The 8,830-nt window shown below is 41.9% G+C and overlaps 4 non-coding genes across 4 annotated transcripts; 2 read left to right on the top strand and 2 right to left on the bottom strand.

The window, feature by feature from the left end:
* Nucleotides 1-3,653: 3,653 nt before the first annotated feature.
* On the top strand, nucleotides 3,654-3,727 carry trnat-agu (transfer RNA threonine (anticodon AGU)). Its single transcript has one exon. It is a non-coding gene; the product is annotated as a tRNA-Thr (tRNA).
* Nucleotides 3,728-4,740: 1,013 nt separating this feature from the next.
* Nucleotides 4,741-4,822, bottom strand: trnal-aag (transfer RNA leucine (anticodon AAG)). The gene has a single exon. It is a non-coding gene; the product is annotated as a tRNA-Leu (tRNA).
* A 1,678-nt stretch (nucleotides 4,823-6,500) lies between these two features.
* On the top strand, nucleotides 6,501-6,574 carry trnat-agu (transfer RNA threonine (anticodon AGU)). Its single transcript has one exon. It is a non-coding gene; the product is annotated as a tRNA-Thr (tRNA).
* Nucleotides 6,575-7,587: 1,013 nt separating this feature from the next.
* trnal-aag (transfer RNA leucine (anticodon AAG)) lies at nucleotides 7,588-7,669 on the bottom strand. The gene has a single exon. It is a non-coding gene; the product is annotated as a tRNA-Leu (tRNA).
* Nucleotides 7,670-8,830: the final 1,161 nt, after the last annotated feature.

The raw sequence follows: 8,830 nt of genomic DNA on the forward strand, positions 1-8,830 counted from the left end.
ATAGGTAACCAGTGCAAGGACTTGAAAACAGGTGTAATGCATCCCTGATAGGATTCTTGCTGTCATATTCTGAACATATTGAAGATTGCTCAGTGTGGATTTAATTTCCCCAGTGAACAGGATGTGCATTTATTAATTCTAGAAAAAAAGCCTTTCTTGATTTCTCTAGTTCTTAGTTTCTCTAGTTCCCTTTAAAATAAACTATTATTCCACAATGCAGAGTATTACATGCCCAGTATTTACACATGATATTTGTGATTTAAAGAAATTAACACAAGCAGCTTTTGGAGATTTAAGTGTTGACTGAGTTATTGCAGGATAAAAGACTAGAGATGTTGGCAAGAAGAAGATAGTTTGGGGAAAGCTGAGGAATACACTTATAACAAGAACACTTCCTAATGGGGTTAGGCATACTTTTGATGAAGATGATGAAGTTAACAGACTATATGTTTACATAGATACTGAAATAAGGATTGTATTTTAGATTATGTGTAGTTGCTGGCATTGAACTGTGTGTTGGATGCACATGAATTGAAGGAATGGGCAAACATAGCTGATGCGGATCCACAGAGCCAGCATATTAAGATGTTTATAATTAGAGGCAATTTGTTTAAATAACTAGGTATGGATACTGATGTGCAAGAGAGGTGGAAAGGCTGTTTCCTTAAGCCAGCAGTATAAAATGTTTTATTCTCAGTGAGATGCTGCCATTTCATAGTGGGTTTCTAACACTGTGTATAGTTCCATCCACACAGTGCCTTTACTTCCATTTCTAATCTCTTTATCCAGTACAGAGGATTTGGAGCCTATCTCAGTAAGCAACGGACACAAGGCAGAATACACCCTGGACATAGCGCCAGTCCATCACAGGACAGACATACACAAACACACACACACCAGGGCCAGTTTTCCCATAAACCAATTAACTTACCAGTATGTTTTGGAGTGCGAGAGGGAGTCATATCACACATATGGAGAAAAACCATGTAACCCAGAGAGAACATGTAAACCCCACACACACAGGATGGCAGGAATTGAACCTAGGATCCCAGTGCTGCAAGATAGCAATGCTAACCACTTTGCCACCATTATAAATGGATAGATATCTTAGTTATCATTCTAGTTCACAGGTTTGGATGCATAATTTAATTTTGAAAGCCACTGAGACATCAGGTACTACTGTTGTATTTATGAAAAAGAAACAAAACAAAAAACATACTAACAACTGTGCCATCCTACTCCTTAGTTAATACATTTTATTATTCATAAACAGTTAACATTGTTAGCAAAATATTTTGAATTATATTTAACCCTATTTTTTCTTTAGTTTTGTATTTAACTTATTATATGATAGTCAGACTTAATGTATATTTGAACAATGAAAATATATTTTTACAAGATTTTACATTAAGCACTTAAAATTAATATGGTTAATAATAGTAAACTGTAACATGCTGTAACAAGATCGGTTAAACTGCGAAGAAAATGCTTTCAGAGAAAATGTTTCAGGTGTGAAGAACATAGATCTCCAATGCAATTTCAATCAAACCTGTTCCCACACACCCTGCCCCCACTACCATTAGAATATACACAAAGCACTCACATCTTTCGAGCTAATGATCAGGTGACCCAAGAGAGAGCGAGAGAAACACCAAGGGGTGCGGAACCAGGGAACCATTTACATGGAAAACGGGCGATCTCCCCAGACTGTCCGCCCGTTTCACTGTTACCTGGATACCTCTTTATTTAGAACTCACTAACACTGATTTTTAGTTTAGAAGGATTCAAGTAGGGTTTTAGATGAAAGGCAGCGACCTTAATCAAGCCCAAATCACAATTGAACCCATTCAGAGCCTACATTACATTTTAGCGTTTCATTCTGAGCAGAAGACCCTCACACCTGAAGAAGGGGGAGGTGTTTTTCGCTGGAAATCTCGCCTGCTTCTACTTTACAACCGGAGTGCTGGCTGTGACGAATTAAACCGGTATTACAGGTTTCAATCACAGACCATGTGACATGGGAGTCAGGAAACTAACACACAGCGCCACCGGATTTGATAACGCTATAAAAACGCTATAAAATAATGTGACTTGGCACAGAACAAGTTTACAGCACAGTACAATAATAAATGCTGACCATGACTTTAGAAGCATAAATTGCCTTACACTCAATTTAAACACAAGCTGTCTTTAGCCCTCTAAGCTGGTTCATACAGAAATGTAGAGATCCAGGCTCAGAACACACAGCTTCATTAGTGAATACATATGCAGGACAACTAGAGAAGATGTTTTACAGAGGATGGATTTTTAGAAACATCCCATCAGTGACATCACTGAAGTCAACTCCTAGGTACTGTAACTGTCGTGTGGATAGTTTCACAAGAATCAGACAAAGGTTTAAGCATCGCTTGTTCTAGATAAAACTGCAAAAAAAAAACAACAACCCATAATGTACTTCTTTGCGGCTCTGTTTGCCCAAATCATATATTCACAACGTGAAATCTAGAAAATAATATTACGTAACCAAAATCCGCAATATGGAAACAGAACCTGTGTAATTGTTGATAGATGATGTACTCGTAACATTTTTTCAAGACGAGCTACAACATTTAAAAAATGACTTGTATGTACTTGATATCTCTAATCAATCCACGGGTCCCAGCACAAAACGAAACTAAAACGCATACCGTTTCGCGCTTCTTATTAGTTGCTCAAAAGTAATTTGACCGTATGAAATGCATAATATAAACCTAGAAACATATACGTGAGCAGTACTTAAGCACTGTAGTATCGGTGTTAAGACATATCTCTCAAATACTGTAAATCAAGTTAAAAATATCTCAAGACAGATTCTGGTCATAATGAAACCATGTTTCGTGTATGTTTTCTTTAAAGTACCGAGACCAGCCATATACTGTATGTTTATGTTCCAAAATTAATATCGTTTATGGCCTTCACACGCGTTGCAGTATGCTCCTATTCTTTTTATGCTCAGCTACTAAGATTTCCCTTCAGTGGTAAAATTAGATATGAATATTCAATACTTAAACGGGCACAGTTAAGACATTAAATATACATATACATACTGTATACAGTACAGTTTGCATACGGTAATATGATTATGTTCCTAAATCAATCTCTTTTATGAGCATGTGTAAGGCATGGTGAATCGATTCTCAAAAATTACTGTACTTTGCATGATTGGAAAAAAATGTGTGATTGCGAAATGCTGTGGTGTTACTTTTACAAAGACGGTCAATGAAAAAAAGAATGTGGACCAGGGCAATACTTTGAGTTTACAGCTTGTCCAAGGTCATTTATTATTAATACTATTATTAATATCTTCGTTAAAGACTTTGATGGCTACAGCTCAAACATGAGAGGTTGAGCTTTATTAGCTCCACCTTGCGGAAATTCCGGATACTATTATTTTGCTAGCGGTATTTACCGGTAACTTGCGGTATTTACCGGTAACTTGCGGTAGACTGCGTACAGCATACCTGAAAATAATGCGGTATCGCCTGCGCATTTTGAATGGCTGCATCTGTAAATGAGGCAACTTGCAAGGTGAGCAGGCTCGGTGCACACCGAACGCAGATGTCTCAGAGCAGTTGAGACGTGTCCAAGTGGCTGTCAAAGGACGGCCCTTCGCCGGCGCCGTGGCTTAGTTGGCTAAAGCGCCTGTCTAGTAAACAGGAGATCCTGGGTCCGATTCCCAGCGGTGCCTTTCTTCCTGTCTTACTGTACAGAATTTATCCTTATGGGCAAATCCCATGCCTTTTAATTCAGGTGAATGCAAGTGTTCGTTTCCTTTCTGGAACAACTTGTTTTGAAAGAAATCTATACAGCTTGCGAAAGATGAAACACAAATCTTGCTTATCAGTGAAGAAGAGGTACTCCCAGCAGGCCAGCTAATACCAGCAGTGTTTTTTTTTCACCCTAACCCAGAGAATGGAGAAAAGCGAGGCGCCTGTGGCTCTGCAGTGTAATCAGTTCGCGAGTTCGGCGGTTAGCTGAAAGAGTGGTAAATGCAGCTTGCCCCAGCCCGTTCTTATTCTTTTAAAGAGGATAAAAAATTAACTTCGCCGCCATTACTACCAGCTTTAAAAGACTGCCATGGGCACGGAAAAAAACACACTACAGATGACTTTTCTGGAACCGAAGCAGAGATTCCTTTACGAACCAACTGATAAAGTTCAGCCAGTGAATACTGTTAACAGAATGTGAAAGCACGATCAACTTTGTAACTGCAACCACAGGAAAACCAGCAAGAAGCAGGCTCCATTCCCCATTTAAATCTGTCGTGCGAGGCATGCTTCTTGAACGCATGAAGTAAATGCCACGATCGCTTTTGAACTTGGACAAAGTACTTCCAAAGGAGCGCTATGCGCAAAGATTTAACAAGCTCAACCCCCGCCAACGATTCGGTGTGAAGAAGCAGAACATTCAAGTTTCACAGACAGAAGCGGCACGCCAGCACAGCCAACATTAAAACGGAGGGCACACTACGATTTGCATTGACACAAAAGTGATCTGGGCAGACGTCGTTCCCTGCATAACGCAAAAAGTGGCAAAGCGCTTTTGGGTTAAGAGGACGCAAGATGGTTTTTGTTTTGTGCCTTGATGTCAAGCTGAGAAAGTATCTTTAAACACTTTGCTTAGTTTCTCGAGAGACTGCCAAAAAGCATTTCCCTCCCTTTCGTCTGACGTCAGCTGAAAGGGGGTCCTGACAGAAGCACCTGGCAGCGGTGGGATTCGAACCCACGCCCCCGCAGAGACTGGAGCCTTAATCCAGCGCCTTAGACCGCTCGGCCACACTACCCGCTGTGCGCTGTCTCTTTGTCTCATTACTTGCTCGGAGGAGGTCGGGTGGGTTTTGCTCTTGTCGCCCAACTTAGTGGCGTTATGACCGTGGAACCGACTGCACCTGCTTTTTCTGAGATGCTTCCCCTCTCATGGCGAGATCTTGACTTCTTTAACACCTCTGGATAAAGATCTTCTGTGGAGCAGGTTTCAGACCTCTGCGTACAGCACCCTTGATGTCATTTTATTTTTACAGCAGCCGCATCCGGAAAGTTGTGTCTTTTACGTTTTATTTGAACAACAAAACTACATACAATACAAACAAGAGCACATATAACGTATGAAGAAAATCATCAGGGGCACATGCTATAATACAATTACACTTTATGAAAAACGATTACACAAGGTAAATAAAGATAAGGTCCACAAAGCTTGTTCTTACATTTCGAAAGAGTCCGTAAATACCCCTTTACGTCTATTTTGAACTGTTCAAACGTAGGACTCTTCCCAGACCATTTCACTTTATACCACATTCCTAAACGAGGATGCATCTCCTGTTTTAGAACTATTTTGGCCGTGTGGCTTATACAACACACCCACAGTATTCAAATGGTGGACTGCAGATCTGTGCTATAGTTCAGTCGAATTCGAAGGATCCAGCAATCGTACTGGATTTGACTGGGATTCTGAAATGTCTCTTGCAAAAGTATTCGGGTTTGCTTGAACCTTTGATAAAAAAAGTGATCTGATCTGAAACTACCCAGCTTACAATCTCTGAGGTAGTTGTCACTAAACTCGGACGTGATGTGGCACACATGTGCCGTGTGCCTTTACTTTTGTAAAAAACTGGTATCGGGAAAAGTTTCTTAATATTTCTTTTGATTAGCATGCAAGAAAATGGGATCATTACCTATGGGATTTCCCGCCAGCGTGGAGCTTGAATTCACAACCTTGAGATTCAGTGTTCAAGAGTCACAGAAGAGGTCGGCCTGGTCTTCAGTTTGCCAACGATAAGCTCCGGCAGTGCTCCTCTGTAAAGCAGATTATTCGGATCGGTTATGTGGGACGGCACTTCGATACTAAGATCGTTTGCAGCACACGCATTGTTTCCCCCCTTCACGCAAAAAACATAGACGAAGGAAGCTCTCTTGTCTTGGGCTGCTGACTCCCGGATTTAAAGCGCTCTGGGTGCCAGCTAAGTCTCTAACAAGCACACTATAAAGACAGGAATTACACTTTGCTCACGTCACGCATGGAATGGCGAGGCTACTTGTTCCAATATTATCTAGTCACACCTCATATGGTGCCGATTCCTGGATTTCATTTAAGAAAGAGCACTGCTAACACCGTAAACAGTGCAAAACGTGTGATGAAAGAAGTCTTTTCCCCCCTTTGTCTAAAGCAGAACACAGCGGAGTCATGCCGAGGGTTGTGAGATCAAGATTTCAGTGGAGCACTGTCGTCTACGTCTTTAGCTACATGAGTTGGACATCCTCTTGTACACGGAAAGCAGATTGAGATCCTCTGACATGAAAAGTGCCAGATAAAAGCCATTTCTCATCCTTTCTCTTAGTGGTGGAGCTATCGCATGTAAATGAAGCAACTTGCAAGGCGAGCAGGCTCGGTGCACACCGAACGCAGATGTCTCAGAGCAGTTGAGACGTGTCCAAGTGGCTGTCAAAGGACAGCACTTTGCCGGCGCCGTGGCTTAGTTGGCTAAAGCGCCTGTCTAGTAAACAGGAGATCCTGGGTCCGATTCCCAGCGGTGCCTTTCTTCCTGTCTTACTGTACAGAATTTATCCTTACGGGCAAATCCCATGCCTTTTAATTCAGGTGAATGCAAGTGTTCGTTTCCTTTCTGGAACAACTTGTTTTGAAAGAAATCTATACAGCTTGCGAAAGATGAAACACAAATCTTGCTTATCAGTGAAGAAGAGGTACTCCCAGCAGGCCAGCTAATACCAGCAGTGTTTTTTTTTCACCCTAACCCAGAGAATGGAGAAAAGCGAGGCGCCTGTGGCTCTGCAGTGTAATCAGTTCGCGAGTTCGGCGGTTAGCTGAAAGAGTGGCAAATGGAGCTCGCCCCAGCCCGTCCTTATTCTTTTAAAGAGGATAAAAAATTAACTTCGCCGCCATTACTACCAGCTTTAAAAGACTGCCATGGGCTCGGAAAAAAACACACTACAGATGACTTTTCTGGAACTGAAGCAGAGATTCCTTTACGAACCAACTGATAAAGCTCAGCCAGTGAATACTGTTAACAGAATGTGAAAGCACGATCAACTTTGTAACTGCAACCACAGGAAAAACAGCAAGAAGCAGGCTCCATTCCCCATTTAAATCTGTCGTGCGAGGCATGCTTCTTGAACGCATTAAGTAAATCCCACGATCGCTTTTGAACTTGGACAAAGTACTTCCAAAGGAGCGCTATGCGCAAAGATTTAACAAGCTCAACCCCCGCCAACGATTCGGTGTGAAGAAGCAGAACATTCAAGTTTCACAGACAGAAGCGGCACGCCAGCACAGCCAACATTAAAACGGAGGGCACACTACGATTTGCATTGACACAAAAGTGATCTGGGCAGACGTCGTTCCCTGCATAACGCAAAAAGTGGCAAAGCGCTTTTGGGTTGAGAGGACGCAAGAAGGTTTTTGTTTTGTGCCTTGATGTCAAGCTGAGAAAGCATCTTTAAACACTTTGCTTAGTTTCTCGAGAGACTGCCAAAAAGCAGTTCCCTCCCTTTCGTCTGAAGTCAGCTGAAAGGAGGTGGCGACAGAAGCACCTGGCAGCGGTGGGATTCGAACCCACGCCCCCGAAGAGACTGGAGCCTTAATCCAGCGCCTTAGACCGCTCGGCCACGCTACCCGCTGTGCGCTGTTTCTTTGTCTCGTTACTTGCTCGGAGGAGGTCGGGTGGGTTTTGCTCTTGTCGCCCGACTTAGTGGCGTTATGACCGTGGAACCGACTGCACCTGCTTTTTCTGAGATGCTTCCCCTCTCATGGCGAGATCTCGACTTCTTTAACACCTCTGGATAAAGATCTTCTGTGGAGCAGGTTTCAGACCTCTGCGTACAGCACCCTTGATGTCATTTTATCTTTACAGCAGCCGCATCCGGAAAGTTGTGTCTTTTACGTTTTATTTGAACAACAAAACTACATACAATACAAACAAGAGCACATATAACGTATCAAGAACATCGTCAGGGGCACATGCTATAATACAATTACACTTTATGAAAAACGATTACACAAGGTAAATAAAGATAAGGTCCGCACAGCTTGTTCTTACATTTCGAAAGAGTCCGTAAATACCCCTTTACGTCTATTTTGAACTGTTCAAACGTAGGACTCTTCCCAGACCATTTCACTTTATACCAAATTCCTAAACGAGGATGCATCTCCTGTTTTAGAACTATTTTGGCCATGTGGCTTATACAACACACCCACAGTATTCTAATGGTGGACTGCAGATCTGTGCTATAGTTCAGTCGAATTCGAAGGATCCAGCAATCGTACTGGATTTGACTGGGATTCTGAAATGTCTCTTGCAAAAGTATTCGGGTTTGCTTGAACCTTTGATAAAAAAAAGTGATCTGATCTGAAACTACCCAGCTTACAATCTCTGAGGTAGTTGTCACTAAACTCGGACGTGATGTGGCACACATGTGCCGTGTGCCTTTACTTTTGTTAAAAGCTGGTATCGGGAAACTTAAAGTCAAATCCCAAAACAGTAACATATTTAAGAGTAAATGCCTCCTAATAGCTAGCAAGCGCTCCTAGTAAGTAAAGTTGTTTGTGTCCCTGCCTGTCACGTGGGAAACCGGGGTTTGATTACCGACGGGGAGACAGCTAGTTTTTTTATGATCAGATTCCAATCTTTAATGCTGTGTGTGAGAACTTACGTAACTTTCCTTTTCTCACATTTTCTGACGACTATTCCGAAGGAGCGCCCTGTCAACTCCTAATACTTTTCAAAAATCTGCCTGCATGTTTGATTATTTTTGTTTTATTTAGAAAAAGTTCAATA

The sequence above is a fragment of the Atractosteus spatula genome (assembly GCF_055471065.1).
Source record: "Atractosteus spatula isolate fAtrSpa1 chromosome 10 unlocalized genomic scaffold, fAtrSpa1.hap1 SUPER_10_unloc_1, whole genome shotgun sequence".
Classification (NCBI taxonomy): Eukaryota; Metazoa; Chordata; class Actinopteri; order Semionotiformes; family Lepisosteidae; genus Atractosteus; species Atractosteus spatula.